Genomic DNA, 18686 nt, shown 5'->3' with positions numbered 1-18686 from the left:
AGCTGAACCAAGCTCATAGGAACTCATGAATTTTAAACCAACAACTGTGGAACCTGCATGGGACTGGACTAGGTCCTCTGCATACAGAAGACAGTTGTGTAGCTTGGTCTGTTTGAAGGGCCCTTGGCAGTGGGATCAAGATCTATTCCTGGTGCATGAGCTGGCTTTCTGGATCTCATAACCTATGGTGGGATGCCTTGCTCACCCTTGATGCAGGGGAGAGGGCCTTGGTCCTGCCTCAACTGAAGGTACCAGACTTTGCTGACTCCCTATGGGAGCCCTTACCCTTTTGGAAGAGGGGATGGGAAGTGGGTCAGGATGGGGAGGCTAGGGGGGAGAGGGAGGAGGGCTGAGAGGGGGATCTTTTGTTGGTATATAAAATGAATAAAACAAATTCTTAAATAAATAAAACAAGAAAGAAAAAAGATGAACTTTGAGTGAAGACTGAATACTTGGGAGGGACTTGGAATTAAACAATAGATTTAAATCACTCTAATTATTGACCCACGGAAAATGTGAGATAAACGTTTGTTGCTTTAAAAGCCATTACATTTTGGGATAATTTGTTACAAAGGAACAGACGATAGTACAGGAATATTTCATATTAGTGCCTTTGCCAGACCCTTGCATGAGAAAGGAGAAATTAAGAAGAATGAAACATAGTTCCTGCCCCCATAAGTACAAGAGATAGTAAAAAATAAGAGAGTAGTACTTAAGCAAAACTACGAGTATGTTCAAGGGACAGAGGTGGAGAAAGGATTCATACATAATGAAGAGTCCCAGAGCTTTGAAGTATAGGTAAGAGTTAACTAGGAAAATGCTGAAAACAATAGTGCTTTGCACTGATGAATAGCCTGGTAAGAGGGTAACAGATTGGAAACAGGAGTTAGGTTCTCACTGGAAACTAGTCTGTAGGAAGGGAGGTGTCCAGGGCAGCCTGGATTTGTTTCTTTTTGTTTGGCTGGTTGAGCAGATGATTAATTGTTTCATCAACTGAGCTGGAGAGGAGAGGAAGAGGACTGTCAAGAGCAGGGAGCACCACTGTCCTTCAGCCTTTTGTTTTAAATTGTGAATCACTATTAGACTATACATACACAAAAATACACATAAAGGCATGCTCAGTACCAGTTACTGCTATGTAGTGAATTACTCTAAACCTTAGTGATTTCAGACAAAAAAGAAAAGTAAAAAGAAACTAATAAAAACATAAAACTTAATTGTTTGAAGATTGGGACTCTCACATTCTCAGAGTGCCTCAGCTGCTCAGGAAATCTGCAGTCAAGAAGGTGGATGGGGTTTCTATCATCTGCAGGCCTGAGAGGGGCCAAATCCTCCACTTGCAAGATGGCCACCTATGCTGTGGCTCTTTCCAGATCCTTTCCACAGAGGGTTCTCCCAACAGCTGCTCCACAGGGTATCTGACCTTTCCCAAAGCAAAGCATTCCAAGAACCGGAGAGTGGCTGTGAGCTACTACGTTTTAACACTGGACTCCTAAGTCCTAAGTTATCACTTCTCTGTGTTAGAAGTGAAGGACATGAAACATCTTAAGATTAGTGCACACATAGGGATACCTGCATATGTACATGTGGAAGTCAATAGCATCTGTGGCAGTGTAGTAGTTTCTGAGTGTTTATGAATGAAATAGTTACACAGTATGCAGAAGTGTCATCATTTAATGTATTACAAATAGAGTCTGTCGTATTAAGGAATAAATGGAGAGTTGATGGCAGGCTGGCTTGGGTTTGAATCTCATATGCATCCATGCAAACTCAAAGTGGTCATTTATCAACTCCAAATACCTGCTTCACCATCTGTTGCATGAGAATCACAGCAAACCCCTGAGCTCAAAGAGGATCCCACACCTTGATGCAGAACTGACTGTTGCTGGAATGTGGTAACCATTTTTTAAAACATTATTTATTGTCATTTAGTAAACGTTTATCATTTAAATGAAGAGGAAACATTCAGTTCTGAATGTGTTTTCCCATATTTTCTGCTACTGTCTTTCCAGGCTCATGGTTGAAGCTTTAAGAATTCAGAAGCTCGGGGATGAGCTATGATGGGCCCTCACCATCTGAAAGTGGTGAACTTTCTATTGTTGTGAAAGCTTGAGAAAGCAGTCTGCTCATGTTTTCTGTGTAAAAGTCCAGAAGCACAGAGGCTGCTGCTAGCCCTCAAGATGACAAGGAGACGTGATTAATTGCTTGTCTGTTTCAACAATTAGCACTTATCCCTGCAGACACCTGATTACAATGACTAATTAGACGAAATTTCTTCTCAAAGCCTTTGGAATCACAGTTCTTATGCAATAAAGCTCTAAGCCTTTATTGAACGTCACTTGGTTTTTTTTCTAGCTCATTCTCTTTATAGAAATCAATAGAGAAGTCAATAGGCTGTTCACGCACCTTTAGTGGTGGAGGAGATGAACAAAACACTTGTTTTACATTTTATAAGAGTGACTTGAATTATTCTTTTACATTTAAAAATGACTACCTCTTTTATCTACCCAGTGATTTGAGTTTCTTTTTAGGGTGAGTATATGTATCTGTGCATGTGTTCATGTGTTTGCAGAAGCACAAGCATGTGCAACATGTGTGTAAGGTAGCAGTTAAACTCAGCCTTCATTCCTCAGACACTGCCCATCTTGTGTTTTGTGAGAAGTATTCTCACTAGCCTGGAACTCACCAAGTAGACTAGGCTGGATGACTAACAAGGCCTAGGGATGCCCTAGTTTATGTTTTGAGCACAGGGATCATATGTATATTTTGCCATGCCCAACCTTCACATGAGTTCTGGGAACTGAACTCTTGGTCATTCTGTGTGCAAGGCTGGTATTTTACTCAACTCAAACTGAGCTAGCAACCCAGTTTATCCAAGCACAGATTCTTCAGGAACCTTAGGGACTTCCGTCTGTGCTGAGACGAGGATAGCTGGTGATGCTGCCAGCAATTGCAGTTGGATTTCACTATAGTTCAAGGAGTTTGCATTTATGAAGCACAACCTGGGTGCTGGCTCCTCAGACTAGATTGGGGAAGCTTGTTTCTGATCTTGCTGCATGCCCCATTTAATACTTGTGTGCCCTTTGCTCTTTCATGACATTCTGTGTGTGTCTGCTAACACTAAGATTTTCTCAGAAAATAATTGTTTGGAGGTTCTACAGATCCAAAAAAGACAATGAGAAAATGAAACACAATATCCCAGAGCTACTTTAACCTCCAAACATCAGACTGGATGAACTTTTCTTTTGTAGTCATCAAAACAGTCTTTGTTCCAGGCCGTCCTCTTGGGAAAGAAGAATTTTGTGGTTTTATTTTTCTGGATTCTTGTGAGTGACCGTGTGGTTGAAACATCTTGTAAATATCAGAGGACATGCAAGTTGAGGGGAAGTGCCAGGGCAAGAGATTGGTATACACAGTAATGGGTCCTGGTCCTCCCCTATCCTTTGTAATCACAATATTAAGGGTCCTGAGGTCATGACCCTCATTTCATTTTATTCAATGAAAAATAGTGAAGACCAAGTTGGTTACATAGTTTCCAGTAATCTTTGGTCTCAGAGAAAACAATAACCCTACCAAATCCCCTCCACACCGCTCCACTCTGTCTCACTCCCAACAGAACACAGGCATAAGCGCATCTCAGATAGGAGATGAGGCATGATATAAAAGAAACAGTCATTTGCAGCTGAGAATTTATGTTGCTGTCATTGTTGATTCAATAGATATTGAAACTGGTTTCTGGGTGCTGAAATCGTTTCATGGAGAAAGTGAAGAGTCAAAATTGGGGCATGACCCCATTCCACAAAACTCCAGACCAAATGATAAAAGAAAATGAAAACAAAGGGCAAAAAAACAAGCACAAAACAAAGCATAACATTCAAAATACCAAGTGGGGATGAAATAAAACTGCAGACTTCCTCCTAACATGTGCTATAGTTGTAATTAAGTTCAAGAACTAGAAAGGGTTTTGAAAGTAGTGGGTTGTTCTTATAAAGTGTTTAGGAAAGATAAACTGTCTCGAGAACAATTGAATGAACATGTAGATATTCATTTCATAGCCTAAAAACTAAACCACTATAAACCATAGCCTTGTCAACTGTAGCCTTCTGTGTGTCCCATCCCTTCATCCCACTCTCAGCTCAAAGATTGACTCTCCTTATTTGTATTTGCCTTAGAATTGTGTCTGTTCAGCAGGGGTAATCTAACTCAATAATGATATTTGAAAGAAAAGTCATTTTGTAGACTTACATGTCATAGACACTAGCCAACCTTGAAGAGGTCTAACAGGGACTGGTAGATTAGAATCTTGTTTGAAATTTTCCATAAATTGTAAGTATTATCTTTGCTTTTGTACTTTAGTATCCAACATTTGTGCAAGTTTTCTCAAGATGATTTTGAGTTGCAGGTGATAAGTATTCATGTGTAAGTCAAATTTGAGATACAAAAAGGAATGAGCCAAGTTCCAGAAGGAATTTCTTCTCTCTTGTCTCTGTTACTGTCTGTGTGTTGGCTTGATATTTTTTCCTATGTTGTCTTCCTCCATACCAGAGGTATTCATAGAGCTCTCAGACTAAGAGTATATATAACACTGAGGGTCCTAAGATCAATATATAAATGGATGCATTTATGTATGTATGTACAGAATAAAACAGTCATGCAAGCTTTCCCAGAAAAAAGGTATTCATAGAGATACCACACCTAAAATATAATATATAGAAAATATGAATCTACACATATCATAATATGTATTATGCTTTATATGTGAGTATAACACTCAGATAAATTTGAATTTCAGATAAACCTCCAAATGTTTTTTCTTAAGTGTCCTTTAAAATTTTTGAGTATACCTATCCTAAAATATCCATTGTTTATCAACAAATTCAATTCAAGTGAGAATCCTGTATTTTATCTGGCAACCTTATATAACTTCCATAAATACATGTCTTCGTTACCACTCAGTCCCTGGGTGGGGTAGGAAGTGGCCCAAGTTCCATGAACTCCTTTGAGCCATGCTAATTCAACAGAGCTGATAAACGGCAGTGGCAGGGAAGTAGAGAAAGAAGGAAGATGTGAACAGAGAGATGCAAGATGCCCACTCCAGAACACTAGTGTTCATGCACCTTTCAGTGAGAGGAGTACATGTTCTTAGAAGTACTTTCCCTCTACATCACAGAATTTCCTTACATCACAGAATTCTGATAATAAGATGGAGCAAAAACAATCATATCGAAGTTGGGGATAGCAACTCAACAGGAGGAGAAGAGTCCTAAAAGCAGGCACAAGGGTCAGAGACTCACATGTTCTCACAGTCAAGAGTTCTGTAAAAATACTAAGCTAATAGTATACATATGTATGTATATATACATAATGGACATGGTGCAGACCCATGTAGGCCCTGTGCTTGCTGCTTCAGACTCTGTGAGATCATATGCACCTTGCTCTCCTGTTGTCCTCCATCCCCTCTGGCTCTTACAATCTTTCTGCCTGTTCTTCCATGGGGGTTCCCTGAGCTCTGAAGGGAGGGATTTGATGGAGACCTCCCATTTAGACTCTTTCTCTATGTAATGTCTGGCTGTGAGTCTCTGCATCTGTTCCCATCTGCTGCCAGAGGAAGCCCCTCTGATGATGACTGGATATGGCACTGATCTGTGAGTATAGCAGAATATCATTAGGAGTCATTCTATGATACCTTTTTAAAATATACCAGCAATGTTTGGTTTTACATTGGTAGGTCTCTTGTCTATCTAGCCTCTGGTTCTTGGTCATCCAAGTAGTGTTGGGTATGGATTCCTACTCAAGGAATAGAAATTAAGTCAAATCTAATATTGGTCGGCTACTCGAACAAGTTCTGGGCCACCATTACCCTAGCATATTTTGCAGGTGGGACAGATTGCAGGTTAAAGATTTTGTGAGTGGGTTGGTGTCCATGTTTCTCTTTCAGCAATCTGCAGAGTACTTTCTGCACCAAGGAGACTAGAATGTAAGGGTGAAGGCTCCATGTAAGAACCACCTCAACTTCTTCATGTTCTATGAGCTGTGTGGGTGTTGTCCTCAGCAATGGGGCCCCGTTGTCAATGCTGTGAGTTTGTGGAGGGCAACCCTTTGTCTTAGCAACAGCCTGATTTTTGTTGGGGGGGTATTTCCATGGAGCCCTCTTGGCCGACAACTCAATTGAATGTAAACCAGTCCCACCACTAGAATCCTCACCTGGTGACAAGAGGTGGCCAGCTGAGACTCAGTATCTACCATTACTAGGAATTCTCACCAGGATCAACTTCTTAGAATCTGGAACTTTCCACTGCACTAGGTTTCCACACTAATCCCCCAAATACCCCCAATTCTAGCTGTCTCTACCTGCACTTTTTCCCTCATCCCCAACCCCCACTCCATCTGATTCCACTTGGTCCTGTCCTCAGCTGACCCAGTCTGCCCATAAAAATCTATTCTATTTTCCTATACCAGGGACATCCATGTACCCCCTAGATTCCTCCTCTCTGGATCTACAGATTGTAGGGGTTTTGTAATCATTTATTTAATGGCTGATATCCATACATAAGCAAATACATACAATATTTATCTTTCTGGGTTTGGACTACCTTATTCAGAATGATTGTTTTTGTTTCATTCATTTGCCTGCAAATTTCATGATATCATTTTTTTAAACAGCTGAGTAATACTCCTTTGTGTAAATGTACCACATTTTCTTTATTCGCTCTTTGGTTGAGGGACATCTAGGTTGTTTTCACCTTCTGGTTATTGTGAATAAAGCTGTAATGAACATTGTTGAGCAAGTGTTCTTGTGGTAGGTTGAAGCATCCTTTCGTTATATGCTCAAGAGTGGTATAGCTGGATCTTGAGGTATATTGATTCCCAGCTTTCTGAGGAACTGTCATTGATTTCCATAGTGGCTGTAATAGTGTGTCTCCATCAGCAATGGAGGAAGGAGTGTGACCCTTGCTCCACAATCTCTCCAGATGAGCTGTCATTTGTGTGACTGATCTTAGCCATTCTGACAGGTGTAAGATCGAATCTCAAGTAGTTTTGATTTGCATTTCCCTGATGGCTAAGAATGTTGAACATTTCTTTAAGTGTTTCTCAGCCATTTTATTTTTCTTTATTGAGAATTCTCTTTTTAGATATGTACCACATTTTTAATTGGGTTATTTGGTTTTTGATATTCAATATCTTGAATTCCTTATATATTTTGTATATTGATCCTCTATCAGATGTGAAGTTGGTAAAAAATATTTTCCCATTCCATAGACTGCTGTTTTGTCCTGTGCATTAAAGAACCTTTTCAGTTTCATGAGGTCCCATTTATTGTCAGTCTTAGTACCTACACTATCAATGTTCCACTCAGGAAGTTGTCTCCTATGTCAATATGGTCAAGGTTATTTCCTATTTTCTCTTTTATCAGGTTCAGCGGGTCTGGTTTTATGTTGAGGTTTTTGATCCACATGGACTTGAATTTTATATAGGGTGATGTGTTATGGGTTGCCCTATCTGGACACCCCTTAGGGGAGGGGGAGAGAAGGCACAGCATCAACAACACGGACACCAGGAGTCAGGTGAGAAGCAAGCAGCAGACCCATTTATTGCAGATATGGGGCAAGCCTATACACCCACTCTGGATTTCACATTGGCAGCCAGAGACTCTCTTGGTTGTGTTGTCTCTTTCTCATTGGCCCCCAGCATTCTAATGGTCGTGTGTTACCAATCACCAGGTGTAGCAGCAAACTCCAAGTTGTCTCAGCAGGAAATAGCTAGCACTCATGCCTATGCACACTACCCAGAACAGGGCAGCTGCAGTTTTATCAGGCTAGCTGGCTGCACTTCTCCTACAGTGATGAATATGGATATATCTGAATTTTTTTACATACAGCCATCCAGTTAGAACCATTTGTTGAAGATGCTTTCTTTTTTCCAGTGTATATTTCTGGCTTCTTTAAAAACAAAAACAAAACAGACAAACAAACAAAACTAGGTGTCTATATGTGTGTGTTATTTATGTCTGGGTCTTCAGTTCAATTCCATTGATCAACATGTCTGTTTTTTGCCAATATTTGTGGTTTTTCAGTTTTAACACTATAGCTCTGTAGTATTACTTGAAATCAGAAATGGTGAGACCTTCCACATTTCTTTTATTGTTCATGGTTGTTTTAGCTATCCGGAGTTTTCTTTTTTCCATATGAAGCTGAATATTACTCTTTCAAGATCTGTAAAGAATTGTGTTGGAATTTTTATGGGAATTGCATTAAATCTGTAGATTGCTTTTAGGAAGATCACCATTTTTACTATGTTAATCAGACGCAGACATTAGCATGGGAGATAGTTCCATCTTGTGATATATTTAATTTATTTCTTCAAAGACTTGAAGTTTTTATCATATAAGTCTTTTACTTGCTTGGTTAGGGTTACCCCAATATATTTTATATTATTTGTGGCTATTGTGAAAAGTGGTATTTCCTTAATTTCTTTCTTAGTCCATTTATCATAGTGTATAAGAGGGCCACCGATTTTTTTTTTGAGATGATCTTGTATCCAGCTACATTGCTAAAAATGTTTATCAGTTATAGGAGTTTCCTGGTGGAATTTTTATGGTTGCTTATGTATATTATCATTTGCTTTACGATGGTCTGTATGTCAAATCACTCTGATTGGTCAATAAATAAAACACTGATTGGCCAGTGGCCAGGCAGGAAGTATAGGCGGGACTAACAGAGAGGAGAATTGAGAGAACAGGAAGGCGGAGGGAGACGCTATCAGCCGCCATGACAAGCAGCATGTGAAGATGCAAGTAAGCCACGAGCCACGTGGCAAGGTATAGATTTATAGAAATGGATTAATTTAAGATATAAGAATAGTTAGCAAGAAGCCTGCCACAACCATACAGTTTGTAACCAATATAAGTCTCTGTGTCTACTTGGTTGGGTCTGAACGGCTGTGGGACTGGCAGGTGACAGAGATTTGTCCTGACTGTGGGCCAGGCAGGAAAACTCTAGCTACAATCATATTATCTGCAAATAAGGATACTTTGACTTCTTTCCAGTGTGTATCCTTTTGATCCGTTTCACTTGTCTTATTGCTGTTGCTTTAAATACTAATTGATTAGATATGGAGAGAGTAGTGCCCTTGTCTTATTCCTGATTTTAGTGGAATTGCTTTGAGTTTCTTTCCATTTAATTTGATATTGGCTATGAGCTTGATGTAAATTGCCTTTATTATGGTCAGGTCTGTCCCTCATATTGCTAATCTCTCCAGGGATTTAATCATGAAGGTATGTTGGATTTTGCCAAAGGCCTTTTCTGAATCTAATGAGATGATCATGTGGTTTTTTTTCTTTCAGGTTATATGGTGGACTACATTGACAGATTTTCATGTGTTGAACCATCCCTGCATCTCTAGGATGAAGCCTGCTTGATCATGGTGGATGATGTTTTTGATGTGTTCTTGAATCTGATTTGCCAGTGTTTTGTTGAGTAATTTTGCATCTATGTTCATAAATGAAATTGGTCTGCAATTCTCTTTTCTCTTTCTTTGTTGGTCTTTGTGTGATTTGGGTATCAGGGTGACTGTGGCCTCATAGAATTTGACAATGTTCCTTATATTTCTATTTTGTAGAAAAATTTGAAGAGAATGGTATTATCTCTTCTTTGCAAGTTTGTTAGAATTCTGCACTAAAACAATCTGACCTTGGCCTTTTTTTTTGGCTAGGAGACTTTTAATGACTGCTTCTATTTCCTTTTGGGGTTATAGGTCTATTTAAATTGTGTATCTGATTTTGATTTAACTTAGGTAAGTGGTATCAACAAAGAAATTTGTCCATTTCTTTTAGATTTTCCAATTTTGTAGAGTACAGGCTTTTGAAGTATGATATAACGACTCCGTATTTCCTTGGAGTCTGTTGTTATGTCTCCTTTTTCATTTCTGATTTTGTTAATTTGGATATTCTCTCTCTGCCTTTCAGTTAGTTTGGATATGAGCTTATCTACTTTATTGATTTTTCTTGAAGAACCAATTCTTTGTTTCATTGATTCTTTGTAATGTTCTCTTTGTTTCTATTTTATGGATTTTAGCTCTCAATTTGATTATTTCTTCCCATCTATTCCTCTTAGGTATATCTGCTTCTTTTTGTTCTAGAGCTTTGAGGTATGCTGTCAAGTTGATGGTATGAGATCTCTCCAAATTCTTCATGAAGGCACCTAGTGCTATCAATTTTACTCTTAGCACTGCTTTCATGGTGTTCTGTAAGTTTGGGTGTGTTGTGCATTCATTTTTATTGAATTCTAGGAAGCCATTAACTTCTTTCTTTATTTCTTCCTTGACTCAGTGATAACTCAGTAGAGAGTTGTCCAGTTTCCATGAGTTTGTAGGCTTTCTGTTGTTTCTGTTGTTGAAATCCACGGTGGTCTGATAAGACACAGGGACATTATTTCAACTTTTTTTGTTTCTGTTGAGACTTGCTTTGTAGCCAAGTATATGGTCAGTTTTGGAGTAGGTTCCATGTGGTGCTGAGAAGAAGATATATTCTTTTGTGTTTGGGTGAAATGTTCTGTAAATATCTGTTAGGTTCATTTGAGTCATAACATTTGTTAGTTCTGTTACTTCTCTGTTTAATTTCTGTCTGGATGACTGGTCCATTGGTGAGAGTGTTTTTTTTAAAGTTTCCCACTATTATTGTGTGGAGTTCTATGTGTGATTTAAGCTTTAGTAAGAGTTCTTTTGCAAATGTGAGTCCCCTTATATTTGGGGCATAGTTGTTCAGAACTGAGATATCATCTTGGTGGATTTTTCCTTTGATTAATATGAAATGTCCCTCTCCATCTCTTTTGATTAATTTTAGTTAGAAGTTTTTTTTTTTTTTTTTTTTTTTTTTTTTTTTGTGTGTGTGTGTGTGTGTGTGTGTGTGTGTGTGTGTGTGTGTGTGTGTGTTAGATATATTAGATAGCTACACCAGCTTGCTTCTTAGGTCTAATTGATCAGAAAAACTTTTTCTAACCATTTACTCTGAGGTAATATCTACCTTTTCTTTTTCTTTTAAGATTTATTTATTTATTATGTATACAACGTTCTTTCTGCATATATTCCTACACCCCAGAAGAGGGAATCAGATCTCATCATAGATGGTATAAGCCACCATGTGGTTGTTGGGAATTGAACTCAGGACCTCTGGCAGAGCTGCCAGTGCTCTTAACCTCTGAGCCATCTATCCAACCCTCTATTTCTGATTTTAAGATGTGTTTCTTATATGCAGCAGAATGTTTGATCCTGTTTTTATATCTAGTTCCTGTTATTTTGTTGTTGTTGTTGTTGTTGTTGTTGTGTGTGTGTGTGTGTGTGTGTGTGTGTGTGTGTGTGATGCTTCTTTGAGTTTTACTGGTGTGAGATTATCTATGTTTTTGTGGGTATAGTTAACTTCCTGGGGTTGAAGTTTTCCTTCTAGTACCTTCTGTAGGGCTGGGTTTGTACATAGATATTGTTTGAATTTGACTTTGTCATGAAATATCTTGTTTTCTCCATCTAGAGTGATTGAAAGTTTTTCTGGATATAGTAGTCTGGGCTGACATTCATCGTCTCTTGGAGTCTGCAAGACATCAGTCCAGGCCCTTCTGGCTTTTAGAGTCTCTGTTGAGAAGTCAGGTGTGATTCTTGTAGGTCTGCCTTTACATGTTACTTGGTCTTTTTCCCTTACTGCTTTTAATATTCTTTCCTTACTCTGCATGTTTAGTGATTTGATTATTACATGCTGAAGGGATTTTCTTTTCTGATCCAATTTATTTGGTTTTCTGTAAACTTCTTCTACCTTTATAGGAATGTCCTTATTTCAGAAAAATTTTCTATAATTTTGGTAAATATATTCTCTGGTTTTTTTAGATGGTTTTCTTCTTCTTCTATTCCTATTATTCTTATGTTTGTTTTTTTCATAGTATCTCAGATTTCCTAGATGTTTTGTGTTATGAATTTTTAGATTTAACATTTTCTTTGACTGATGAGTCTCTTTTCTCTATCTTGTCTTCAACACCTGAGATTCTTTTATCTCTTGTATTCTGTTGGTGATGCTTACATCTGTAGTTCCTGTTCACTTACCCAAATTTTCCATTTCTGGGATTCCTTTCATTTGTGTTTTCTTTATTGCTTCTATTTCCACTTTCAAGTCTTGAACAGCTTCCTTTGTCTGTTTGGTTTTCCTTGGTTTTCTTTTAGGAATTTATTGATTTCCAATTTTTTGTTTGTCTTTTCCCCAATTTCTTTAAGGGATTTATTCATATCCTCTTTAAGAACCTCTATCATCTTCATAAAGCAATTTTAAGGTCATTTTCTTGTATTTCAATTGTGTTGAATTGTTCAGTTCTTGCTGTTGCAAACTGCCTTTTCTGTTATTGATTGTGTTCTTACACTGGCATTTAGATCTCAGGATTTGGCATGATTTTAGGTCTAGATGTTGATTCCTGTGTTTTGTCTTTGTTGGATGAATGCTTTGTTCCTTGGTTTCCCTTTTCTCTCTGGTCTTCTGGCCTAAATGGCCAAGGGTTCTGTTGACTAGCATGTCTTCAGATTCAGTAGGGTGTCCCCTCTGGATTTTTTTGGGCTGTGGGTCTCTATATCTACCCTGGCCTCTGTATAAGGCCAAAGTCCTCTTCCAAAGTTGTAGACCAGGATATGGAGCCCAGGGGAGTGGGTACAGACTAGGACCCTTAGATCTGATATGGTCTCTGGGAGGTCTCTAGGACCAGCCTGGCCTCTAGTACAGCTGTTGGCACTGTGGTCCCTAGATCTGGCCAATACTCCAATAAAGTTGAATTCTTCTGAAGTTGTAGACCCAGATCTGGCCTGGCCTCTAGTAAAGCAGAAGTTTTCTTCCATGGTTGTAGACCAGGATATGGTGGGGGATTGGGGAGGCAGGGGCATGTGTGTGCAATCTGGGATTGTTGGACAGGCTTTAAGAGTCTTTTTTTTTATTTTAATTTCTGTCTTGATCCATTCATTAGAGCATCATTCAGTTTCCATGAGTCTGTAAGCTTTTTGTTGTTTCTGTCATTGTTGATATCTAGCCTTAATCTATGTGAACTGATAGGATACAGATAGCCATTTCAGTTTTCTTTTATCTGTTGAGACTGCTTTGTGTCTGAGTATATGGTCAATTTAGGTGAAAGTTCCATGAGGCACAGGGAAGAAGGTATATTCTTTTCTGTTTGAGTGAAATGTTCTGTAAATATCTATTAAGTCTATTTGATTTATATTATCTGCTAGCTCTTTAGTTTTTGTCTGGATGACCTGTTCATTGGAGAGAGTGTGGTATTGAAATCTGCCACTATCAGTGTGTGAGGGTCATTGTGTGACTTAAGCTGTAGTGGTGTTTCTTTTACAAGTGTGGATGCCCCTGAGTTTGGGGCATAGACATTAAGAATTGAATGTTATCTTGGTGGACTCTTCCTTTGATGAGTATATAGTATCTTTTCCTATCCTAATTCATTTTGGTTTGAATTCTATTTTATTAGATATTAAAGTGACTATACCAGCTTGCTTCTTAGGTTCATTTGCTTAGAGTATATTTTTTCAACCCTTTATCCTGAGGTAATATCTATTCTTGATGCTAAAGTGTTTCTCGGATGCAGCAGAAGGATGGATCCTGTTTTCACACCCATTATGTTGGTCATTATCTTTTTAGTGGTGAATTGAGACCTTTGATATTGAGAGATATCAATGACCAATGATTGTTGATTCCTTTTATTTTGTTGATATTCATGAAGGCAGGGGTGGTGGTGGTGGTGGTGGTGGTGTGTTTCCCTTCTTTTGATTTTCCTGGTATGAGATTATGGGTTTCCTGTGTTTTCATAGGCATAGTTAGCTTCTTTAGGTTAATTACATCTTTTGTAGGGTTGTATTTATAGCTAGATATTGTTTAAATTTGACTTTATCATGGAACATCTCATTTTCTCCATCTATGGTGGTTGAAAGTTTTATAAGGTATAGTAATCTGGGCTGGCATCTGTGGTCTCTTAGAGTCTGAAGCACATCTGTCGAGGCCCTTCTGGCTTTTAGAGTCTCCATTGAGAAGTCAGGTGTAACTCTAATAGGTCTGCTATTATCTGCTACTTGGTCTTTCTCCCTTGCAACTTTTAATATTCTTTCTTTGTTCTTTATGTCTAGTGTTTTGATTATTATGTGTTAAGGGGACTTTGTTTCTGGCCCAGTCTATTTGGTGAACTGTATGTTTTTTGTACCTTGATAAACATCTCCTTCTTTGGGTTAGAAAATTTTTCTTCTATGATTTTGTTGAAAATATTACCTGGGCCTTTGAGCTGAGATTTTTGTCCTTCTTTTATTCCTGCAATTCTTAGGTTTGGTCTTTTCCTAGTGTCCCACATTTCCTGGATATTTTATGTCAGGAGTTTTTGGGATTTAACATTTTATTTGGTTGACATATGTATTTTTTCTATCATGTCTTCATTGCCTGAGTTCTCTCTTTTATCTCTTGTATTCTCTTGCTGAAGCTTGCTTCTGTAGTTTCTGTTTGAATTCCTTCATTTTTCATTTCTAGAATTCTCTCAGTTTGTATTTTCTTTATTGATTCTATTTCCAAATTTATGTCTTGAACAGTTTTATTCATTCCCTTCAACTGTTTGTTTTTGTTTTCTCGGATTTCTTTAAGTGATTTATTCATATCCTCTTTAAGGTCCTGTGTCATCTTCATATAATTGGTTTTAAGTTCTTTTTCTTATTCTTCAGCTGTGTTTGAATAATCAGGACTTGCTATGGTCAGATAGCTGGACTCTGGTGGAGATATATTGCCCCCGCAATTATATCTGATTGTGTTTTTACATTGGTGTCTAGGCATCTGGATTTGGAGTGAATACCAGTACCGATTTCTGGGTCCACAGAGTTGGAGTGGGTGGGTGGGGGCAGGGAAAGTTGTCATAGGTGTTCTGCTACAGAGCCAAAGATGAGACTGAGGGATTGGATCTGGGAGAACAGAGAGAGAAGAGAAGGAAGGTCTGTAGGCAACCTGCCTGGTTTTCTGGCAGGCATGGCCTGTGGGTTAGCAGGGGGTGCCTGCTGGAGTTGGGGGCTGGGATACAGTGACGAAGTTGCGGGAGGGAAGTTAGGAGAGGAAGGTCTTCGGGATCCATAGATGTGGTCAGGAGGGAAGGAAGTCTGAAGCTGATGTTCTGTTGCAGTGCTAGAGACCAGACTGGAGGATTGGTTTGGAGGGGAGCAGAGAGTGGAGAGGATTTTCAGTTAGCTGACTTGTTTTCCTGTAGTTCTTGGCTGATGTGTTCCCACTGAATGTCTGCTGGTGTGGGAGCCAGGGATAATGCAATGGGTTGGGGAAGAAAATGTTTATGCTACTTTGGGGATGGGGTCAGAGAGGGAAGGAAGCCTCAGTGGGTTTCCTGCCAGAGCTGTGGATGAGACTGAGGGAATTGGATCTCAGGAGCAGTAGGAGAGGCATGGGCTCACTTTCAGACTTCTCGTTGCCCTGGGAGGAGCTGCCCTTGGGTTAGCAGGGCGTGCCTGCTGCAGTTGGAGTCTGAGCAAAGCAACAAGTGGGGAGAGGAAGCTTAGAAGGGGAAGATCTGGGGAGTCCAAGGGAGGGGGCAGGGAGAGCCGCCTCCAGTATTCTGCTACAGAACCTGGGATGAGACTGGGGGATTGATCTGGGGGAACAGAGAGAAGAGAAGGTCTGCCTGTTTTTTTCTTGTTGTTGTTGTTTATTGATTTTTTTGTTTGTTTTGGTGTGTGTGTGTGTGTGTGTGTGTGACTTTATTCTGAAGCCCACCACCAGGTGTGATTGAGTTTATTCTGAAGCCTACCAAGAGATGTGATTTTATTCTGATGCCCACCACCATGTGTGACTGATTTTTATTCTGAAGCCAGGTGTGATTTTATTCAGATGCCCACCACCAGTTATGATTTTATTCTGATGCCCACCACCAGGTATGATTTTGTGCAAATTCTTTCCTCTATAAACAGCAGACTTGACAGAAACAGACACTACTTCAAAAGATTGCTAGGAAAACTAAATGAGCTAGAATATGCAAGGCTGCAGGTTAGATCTTGAATTACACACCTCACTGTTCTCTTGAGACAAGTGCATGCCCAAGGGCTTTGAAGAAGAGGCTCATATAATTGAGGTAACTGTTGGGAAAACCTCAAATGTAAGTGGTTAAAAGTGATTCCTGCAAGGGTGTAAAAGGCTGATGGTGGGAGGGTCAGGGGATACTCTGAAATGATGGCATTTCATCATTGGAAAGGAAGCAATGTTTATGAACAGTCTGCAATAACATGGAAATACTTCTAATTGAAGTGGGAAGTCTGGGAGCAAACTGTGTACAAAGCATTCACAAGTGTACGAAGATGGAAGGATAAACAAACATGAGGCTGTGTGAGGGAAGGGCTGGAAGGAAGCATGCCAAATATCTGCAGCTCTCCGGGTGGTGGGAGACAGATCATTTTATTTTTGTCACAACTTTCTTTTATTTCAGTATTTTCCTAATTTTCTATACCAAACATGCACAGCTTTTACTGTGCCGAGATAAACTATACACGAAGCTTTGTGTGGAAACCTCTGTGGTAGGGACCAGGGAAAAGGGAAGGCGTGGCTAGGAGGCAGAGGCCATGCCGAGCAGTCTCACACACCTTCCATGGATTTCTAAGTTCCACCTCCCCTCTGGAAGCTTACAGTTCATTCTAGGGCAGTTCTCTACACACTGAGGGAAATCCCTTATTCTCTTTACTTTACTATTAACAGCTTCACTGAAGGAAAAGTGACATATAGAACCCTCCTGTTTAAATCTACATACTTTGATGAACATGGATGCATGCATATGCCCATGAAGCCACTATCATGTCCAAAAGTTTCCCTTCCCTCTCTCCTATCTGACACTCTCCCTTCTTTTTTTCTTTTGTAGTAAGAATATTTACATGAATTCAAAAACAGGAAGACTCATAAAAGCATGAGTCAAGTAAGGAACTGGGGAGATGGCTCAGCACTTAAGGTCATCCCCTGCTCAGAAGGGGACTCAGCACCCACATCTGGTAGATCACAACCTCCTGTAACTCTAGCTCCAGAGTACTGTATGTCCTTGTCTGGCCTCTGTGGACACCTACACACATGTGGCATGCATAAAGAGACATATACATAGATAAAAAGTAAAATTAAAGATTAAAAAGCATAGAATAAAATGGCAATTACTAGGAACACAGTGGGAGGAAATCAAGGAACTCATTGCTTTGCATGAAGTTCCAGCCCCCAAAGATGATCCTAGAGATCTGCTGTAGAGTGTGGTGCCTGCAGTTAATCATGATGTTTGGAGCATTACAAAAATGTGAATCTTCCTTACCAAACTCCTTCTTCTTTGCACCTTGACCTATGACCCAAATTCCAAACCTGCCTGGTCATCTTGAAATCGCAAATGGTACACCCATGTCGAAGAGAACATGTCACAGCCACAGGTTGAATTGGGGAAAAAAGGGGCTTGGAATTAAAAAGACATATCACTCATTTTATTTTTGGTATGGTCTGAAATAAACCCCTTCTAGTATAGGACCTACAAACATACTTAGAAGAAACTATCCCACACCAGTAAGCTTCCATTGTTAAAGGGGAAGGATGTAATGCCTTGCTTCCTAGGGTCATTGTGATAGCAAGAGATCCTTATGTTGAGGACATGGTGTGACAGCACAAGGTACATGCTTTTTCTATGGAATTTGCAACAGTAGCCTTTATTTTTGTTTCTCCATACCACAGAACTGGGCTAAATGCATCACATACACTGTCCCATTCAAGCCTGCCATAGTTCTTCCATTTAGAGAACAGTTTTGATCTAATTTGGGTGCTATCTGGAATTACAGGTAAGAGCATGGCCATGGAAACACAGTGTGCCATGGTCCAGCTGTATTTGGGCAAACTAGGTAACCTCTAGAAGCACTCATCCTCTTATGAAAGGTTGGAAGGTTCAAAGGATGTGCACCTTATATATGGCCTGATCAACTCCATGTAGCCTTGGCTGACGTGGAACTTGCTATATAGACCAGGCTGGCCTCAAACATACAGAGATGTGTCTGCCACTCTTTGGCATGATACCTTTAACCCAGAATTAAATTTTTGGATGCACACTTCATTGACCAGTGTCTAGGATGTAATAGACTAGGCTATTTTTTTTAGTCGTCATTGTGACATTTTATAGCTATGTCTCATTACACTTCCTTTGCTCTTGTTCATCCCCCGTACCCTCCGTTCTGCTTCTCACTCTAGCTGATCCTCATCCTCTTCCAAAACACGCTCTCCTCTGTTGTCAAGTGTGTTTCATTACTCTCCCTTGTTCCCTTCACCACTCTGTGAGCCTCTTCTCCCTTCCCAGTGTCCTATGGCTACCTTCATCACACACACACACACACACACACACACACACACACACACACACACACACACTTATATTCTACACATGATAGAATAATGTATTTGTCTTTCTGAGTCTGGCTTACTTCACTCATTATATTTTCCATTTCCATCCATGTTTACTGAAAATGAAAAATTCCATTTTTCAGCTAAATAAATTCCATATGTGTATACATTTTCTTTCTTTAACCATTCAAGTTTTCTGATAGCTAAGGGTGTTGAACATGTTTTCAAATTCCCTTTGATGGATATCTATTCAATCCATTAGCCCATTTATTGATTAGAT

Source organism: Peromyscus maniculatus, chromosome 8 (assembly GCF_049852395.1).
Source record: "Peromyscus maniculatus bairdii isolate BWxNUB_F1_BW_parent chromosome 8, HU_Pman_BW_mat_3.1, whole genome shotgun sequence".
NCBI classification, from domain to species: Eukaryota; Metazoa; Chordata; class Mammalia; order Rodentia; family Cricetidae; genus Peromyscus; species Peromyscus maniculatus.
Note: the sequence above shows the minus strand (reverse complement) of the source record.